This window comes from Rosa rugosa, chromosome 1 (assembly GCF_958449725.1).
Source record: "Rosa rugosa chromosome 1, drRosRugo1.1, whole genome shotgun sequence".
NCBI lineage: Eukaryota > Viridiplantae > Streptophyta > Magnoliopsida > Rosales > Rosaceae > Rosa > Rosa rugosa.
In genome coordinates, this window is record NC_084820.1 from 29,537,089 (window position 1) to 29,544,372 (window position 7,284).

Consider the following 7,284-nt stretch of genomic DNA (forward strand, 5'->3'; position numbering starts at 1 on the left):
TCCATCAGATTAAGAGCTCATGCTCTGTATGCAGGCTAGCATGCTTGGTGGAGAATTGCTTTGTATCAAATGCATTATTGAGTATTATTGAGTATAAGGACATTCTTTTCCCATCCTTGGCATTAATAATTGTAACTAAAAATGCCATTGAACATCAAACTAGGGGATAAGGGTTTTCAAGTCTCTAAATAAGACCAGATGTCACTTCTGGTCTCTAATCCTCAGGTGACAACCAAGAAAGTCGCTCAACTAACATATGACACTCCAAGTTTCATAATCAAATGGCACAAATAAACTCACCAAATAAGGGGTTTTCAAATCTGAATAAATAGATATGTTTTAGATTTGGAAACTAGCTCATATTCTGGCCACATTATAAACGTTTTCAAAATCATGAACAAGAAACTATGAAAGGGATGAGAGCAACAGATTGTTATAAGAGTAATACGGCCATCGTCATAATAGATATGGTGATTTGTATACCTCAATATTGTTGGTAGAGTTAGGAAACTGATGTGAGGTCTCCAGACCATGACGAGTAACATTGCAGAGGTTCCTAACATTCAAGCAAGATATTCAAAAACAGAATCAGTCATAAAAATGATGAGAAAAAGATAGCTAGGTAGCAATAATCACATATAACCAAGGTTCTAACAATAATCATTCATGATTCATACTGCTATGGAAACAGCTATGAAATATCATGAATTCATGACAATTATGGAAGGCGTACTGCTAGTCTACTAAAGGAGAATTATTTATTATTGAGTACACAAGAGTATAAGACTATAAGCAAGAGTATAAGACTATAAGAGTCTTGACATTAAACAAAGCTGCATGATTTTTATCGAAAAACAAAGCTGCTTGATATATATAGAAAACTTGATTTTCAAATTTTGAGATTAAAAAGCAGTTCCATAAAACACCAACTGGCTGCTGTGTCAAAATATGAGAACTAAAGAATCAAACAAGAAATAACAACTGTAGGCTTTTGTTTTATTTTCTGGAATTTCTAGGTTTTCTCTTAGTATTGAGCATTCATATGTTCTTGGTTATAATTATCTTCAGCTTCTTAAGGCTGACATGCCAAAAGACCACCTTGCATATTTATTCAATCCTCGGTCTTTAAAGCTTAAGTTTATTTGACCCCCAATGACATACCAGAAAGAATAAATAACCTTAAAGCTTAAGTTCATAATAAGTACCAAGAAATGGAAATCCTCGGTCTTTTTAATTACAGGCCAAAACGAATTTAGCAAGTTGCAGTATTTAATCAATCACAAGAAAAAATTCCAGTCAACTATTTTCATAGCAAGTTGCAGTATACATGTCATAGAAGACGGAACTTATCAAGAGCTTTATGAAAACAGTATTGACATGCCAAAAGACCACCTTGCATATTGATTTACACATTTTACCTACACCAAACATATATACACTGTTAAGCATTATAGGAAATGGTCAGTAAACAATCGGAATGATATGTCCTAACAAGTACCAGGATTGATGATGTCCATGTCAATGCACATCTTGATTTTAATCTTTAGTTACATAATGCTATATTCAGTTTTACATATGGAAGAAAAAGTCAATAAAGATGCAAATTTTTGTGAGTTTAACACAGCTAATCCACATCTGGGACCTGTACTCATAACAGATTTTATGGTAACTATGAAACACAATGACAATTTGGACTGAATGGTGAGCAGGTAACTTGAAATTAGATTGCCTAATAAAAATAGGAGCCCAATGTGGTTTTTCTATAGAGGAACTGCATTCTGATTTTATTCAACACAGATTGGCATTAGATACAATTTTAATCCACATCTTATCGATCATAACAGAGAATGATTGGTTTTGACATTGAAAAGCCAAATCAATTGCTAGTGACAGAGAAGATAAAGTTTCTGAATATTCATAGCTCAATATTACCTTCATCCAGAAGGAACACACCTTTGTGAATTTTGCCGATTGGACTTAGACCACGTTTTAGGTGGGTTTTACAAATCACACTTTTTAGGTGCCAATGCTGTTCTGAGTGTGCAAGGACCAGGGAAAGGAGGTGACAATGAGCTTCCAAGGGATGTTCCATCAGTACAATCAGTGTAAATGAGAACAACAAATGTAAAGGTTGACCCAAAAACTTTTCAGCTTCTTCAATTGTGTCATTACATATATCTGCATAAACACCCATGTGCTTTCCAGTTTTTCATCTGAGACAACTAAAAGAAACTTAATCATCACTTTCTTCATACCAAGACTAACCCAAATCTAAATGAAGCTGAGCGTAGCTTCTCTTCCTGTTCTTGGTCACTGTTCTATCCCCAGCTTCGATGAATTATTAGCAGTTGGTTAACTGAATCTTGTACACTTTTGTGAGCCAATGGCTTTATCTTTTATCCAATTTGTGATTCCCCTGCAACACCAATCCATCAAAGAACCCACTACACCAATCCACCCCGCCCAAACATTCAAAATTCCCAATTTTCACAACACCTATAAACTCGAAAGCAAAAATCAGGCAAGTCGACGGCGTTGCCGCGCAGGCTGAGGTCCAAGGGCACGGTGACAGGATGGAAGAGCTGCGAACCTGGAGAGAAGATCGAAGAGGTTAAGGAACAGCGACGTCGTAGTTTTAGGGGTTGGGTGCGATGGTCTGGTCATCTCGATCGAGGGTGAGGTGGCTGGGTTTTGTTCTCCGTCGCCTAGGCTATCTTTTGGTGGTGGCAGTGTCAAAAGTAGACATCCGGAAGTCGAGCTTTCCGGCGTGACAGAGAGAAGGTGAGAGGAAAAGGGAAAGAGGCATGTGCGGCGCGAGAGGGGAAGAAGGAGAAAAGGAGGAAAGGCCTTTCCTTTATATACTGCTCTAACATTTCACCAAAATTTGGTCGAACGGAGGGAAGTGAAATTTGAAAATTTAACCCAAGTGTTGAAAGCCAATTCAAGGGCGCCAACATATTGAACCCTAAAACTTAGACAACATCACCTTAAGTACATTGTTTGAAAGAGAGTGACACAATAGAAAACTAAAAACTATTGTGTGAATCAAAACAATCAGACAACATCTTTTGGCTAGTATTGATTTAAAAGTTATTGCACAACAGACACCTAATAACAGTTGTGTGATTGAAAATAATCAGACAACAGCAAAAATCAACCATTGTATAAATGAACATTGGACAACATCACATAATAACTGTTGTCTGAATTAACTCATTCAGACAACATCAAAAAAATCAACCATTGTCGGAAATGCCATTGCACAAGAGCCAAGAAAAAACTGTTGTTGGATTCGAAAATTTAGACGATAGAATATTTCTTGCTGTCGTCTGATTATTTCAGACGACAATTAAAATGTTTGCTGTCGTCTGATATGTGTTGTCTGATTCCGAAATTGGTGTAGTGACAATACAACTGCATGGTACTTTTGGGTTTGAAACCAAGATCATGTAACAGATTTCTCAGCCACAACAATTCACACACACCATGAGCCATACCTCTATACTCAGCCTCAGCACTAGGTCGTGCCACAACTTTCTGTTTCTTACTCTTCCATGTAACCAAATTACCTCCCACAAAGGTAAAGTAACCCGATGTTAACCTCCTGTCTGTAATATTTCCAGCCCAATCTGCATCTGTGAAGCCACAAACCTCAAGAATGTTGTTGCGTTTAGAAAACAACACTCCAACTTCCTGGAGCAGACTTCAAGTACTTCAAAATTTGCATAACAGCATCCATATGACTCTCACTCGGGTTATGCATGAACTGACTCACCACACTCACTGCATATGCAATATCTGGTTTAGTATGAACCAAATAAATCAAGCGCCCAACCAACCACTGATAGCGAGCTCAATCAGTAGGTATCTGATCTGGATACTCAGCTAAACAATGGTTCTGCTCAATAGGAGTATCAATAGGTCTGCAATCCAACTAACCTGTCTCTGTCAGCAAGTCAAGAACGTACTTCCTCTGGCATAGGTAGATCCTTTCTCTCCCCCTGGCTACCTCAATTCCTAAGAAGCACTTAAGTTCACCCAAGTCCTTCACCTCAAACTCAGAGGCTAGCTGTCTCTACAGTCTATCCATCTCAACAGTATCATTGCCAGTGATTACCATATCATCCACATAATTAGAGATGTTACCTTCCCTTATTGATGTTTGAGGAACAAGATATGGTCTGAGTTGCTCTGTCTGTAACCAACCTTCCGCATGAACTGTGAAAATCTTCCAAACCAAGCACAAGGTGACTGTTTGAGACCATACAAATATTTTCTCAATTTGCTTACAAAGTCACCAGGAGAAGTAACTACATACCCAAGTGGAAGGCTCATGTACACCTCCTCAGCTAAATCTCCATGAAGGAATGCATTCTTGACATCAAACTGTCAGAGTGGCTAGTTTAAACTAGTAGCAAACGAGAGCAGAACTCGAATAGTGTTCATATTGGCAACAGGAACAAATGTTTCATCGTAGTCTATACCATACGTCTGAGTAAACCCCTTCGCAACAAGGCGTGCTTTGTACCGACTCACTGATCTATCTGCATTACGCTTCACGGTAAACACCCAACGACAACCTACAGCCTTCTTGCCCTGTGGTGGAGGCACAAGTTTCCAAGTATGGCTCTTCTGCAATGCCTCAATCTCTTCCTCCATTACCTTCCTCCACTTTGGATCCCCCAACGCATCCTGCACTTTGTTAGGTACTGATACAGTAGATATTTGATTCACAAATGATTCATATGACTTAGACAACCTCCTAGTGGACATATAATTGGCTACTGGGTATTTTGATTTGGCAGTAAGAGTAGGTTCAAATCTTTTGGCTGGTTGACCTCGAGTAGTCCTATTTGGTAACACATATTGTCCAACATTAGACTCACTACTACTAGTACCAGTAGGTGGACATACCTCATATGCGTGATCTTCAGTACCGGGGAGCTGTGGGTTAGGGGTAGAAGCCTAACAGGAGGGGTAGTTGTATCTTCAATTGCATATTCAGTGATATAAACTGGTGTCTGGATGTCTGGAGCTTCTGATTCTAGAGGTGACAGGTTGATGGTCTCAACTGGATACGTCAAAAAACCTCCTACCTACGTGACTTCTTCTCCTCCTTCTGATTTCTCCCCCTCTCCTTGATACATCTCTTCAAAATATGAATTCTCCCCCTAAAGAGCTGTATCTGAAGAGGAAAAATAGCTCATGTCCTCAAAGAAAGTAACATCCATAGTGACATAATACTTTCTGGTAGGTGGATGATAGCACTTGTACCCTTTCTGATAGCCTCTATAGCCAACAAACACACACTTAAGCGCTCGGGCATCCAACTTAGACCTCTGGTTTTTAGGAATATGGACAAAAGCAACACAACCAAAGACACGAGCTAGAAGATAATGAAATGAAGGTAAGGAGACATGAGATGCAAGAACCTTAAATAGAATTTTTCCTTGAAGGACACTAGATGGAAGACGATTGATAAGAAGAGAGGAAGTGTGAACAGCATCACCCCAAAGATACTTAGGCATATGAGCACTAAAAAGAAGGGCACGAGCCATATCAAGTAAATGACGGTTTTTCCTTTCGGACACTCCATTTTGTTCTGGTGTTTGTGGACATGTGGTTTGGTGAACAATCACATGGGTTTGACAAAAGTCTTGGAAAATATGATTAACATATTCTCCCCCATTGTCAGAACGAAGGACTTTAATGGTGCTATAGTATTGTGTTTGAACAAGAGTACGAAAAGTTTGAAAAGCTGGAAAGACTTCATCTTTGGTTTTAAGAAGAGCAACCCATGACAGTCTCATACAATCATCAATAAACAACACAAAGTATCTCATACCTGATACAGTAGGCTCTCTAGAAGGTCCCTAAACATCAGAATGAATCAACTCAAAAGGAATAATACTTTTATTAGAAATTAACACTAGGAGAATAAGTAGCACGATGACTCTTGGCCAAAACACATGTTTCACAATGTAAAACAGACTCATCCACACCAACAAACAAAGTAGGCATATGGTTTTTCTCACAAGACTAAAAGATGTATACCTTAAACAGCGATGCCACAACCAAATTTCACTTAGCTTATCAGAATTCAAAGTCAAAGCGGCGCGGGACTGTGCTCCTGGTTTCTCCCCTGCGTATGTCTGATCCAGATGAAACAACTTGCCCCTCAGATACCCCCAACCGATTATCTCCCTGGTGAAAAGATCTTGAAAAATCACATACATGGGAGAAAAGGTTACAAAACATTTAGACTCAGTATTCAACTATGGAACAGATATCAAGTGATGAGACAAGTCAGGCACATATAACACATTATGAAGCTCTAAAGTGGGAGTAATAATCACTGACCCTGACCCTAACACAGGAAAAGCCTCACCATTGGCATTGGTGACATAGGACATTGGTGGGGAAGACAATTCAGTAAAATATAATTTATCATAAGTCATATGATTGGAGGCACAAGAATCAATAATCCATGTATCAGAACCAACAAAGTTAGAAACCTTTAAAGCCATACCAATCTTACCACGACCAGCTATAGAGGCTGTAGGAGCAGCCCCACCTACTGTATGATGATCCTGTTCGGCCACGCCATAGAAATCTGGTTCTTGGACCAACTGAACCGCCGCTGGCTTCGCCTTCGGATGATAACCTTTCTTTTTTGGGGTACCCATTCAGTTTCCAACAAGTCTCTCGAACATGTCCAAGGTCGTTGCAATAAGAGCATTGAGGACGAGGGCGGTTGGTGAGGCCTGGTGGAAGACCTTGCTGATGAAGTGGAACTGAATTCTGCTGCTGAAGGAAAAGTGTTGGTGACTTAACCTGAATGGCTAGGCTAGATACTTCAACCTGTGCCAGGGGGAGAGAAGGGATCTACCTATGCCAGCTTGACACTTTCCTGCCGAGACTCATCCTTGCGGATGTATGTAAAAGCTGTGTTTAGACTAGGAGGGTCTGTCATTCAGAGAAATTCTCCCTTGGCACTACTATGCTTCTCATCAAGCCCTCTCAAGAATATATGAACCCTTTCAAGTTCCTTCTCCTTCTGGCACCACACAAGATCTTCCTGATTCTTGATCTTGCAAGGACGCTTCTGATCAATCTCAGCCCATACATTCTTCAACTTGGTGAAATACACAGCTATTGGTTGGCCATTCTGTTGCATACTGGTAGCTTTGCACATCAATTCATGAACCTGTATAAAATCAGACTCATTTGTATATAGATCCCCCAATGTCTTCCATATTGCTTCAGCAGTCTCACACTCTTCCA

The 7,284-nt window shown here is 39.6% G+C and overlaps 1 long non-coding RNA gene across 2 annotated transcripts; it reads right to left on the minus strand.

Moving 5' to 3' along the window:
- Positions 1-999: 999 nt before the first annotated feature.
- Positions 1,000-2,831, minus strand: LOC133734855 (uncharacterized). 2 transcript variants are annotated; one of them, XR_009858621.1, is made up of 3 exons: positions 2,256-2,831; positions 1,954-2,222; positions 1,000-1,418 (listed from the first exon to the last, which is right to left on the minus strand). It is a non-coding gene; the product is annotated as an uncharacterized LOC133734855 (long non-coding RNA). The 2 variants fall into 2 exon arrangements; XR_009858620.1 differs by having other exon boundaries at positions 1,933-2,222.
- Between the last annotated feature and the right edge of the window lie 4,453 nt (positions 2,832-7,284).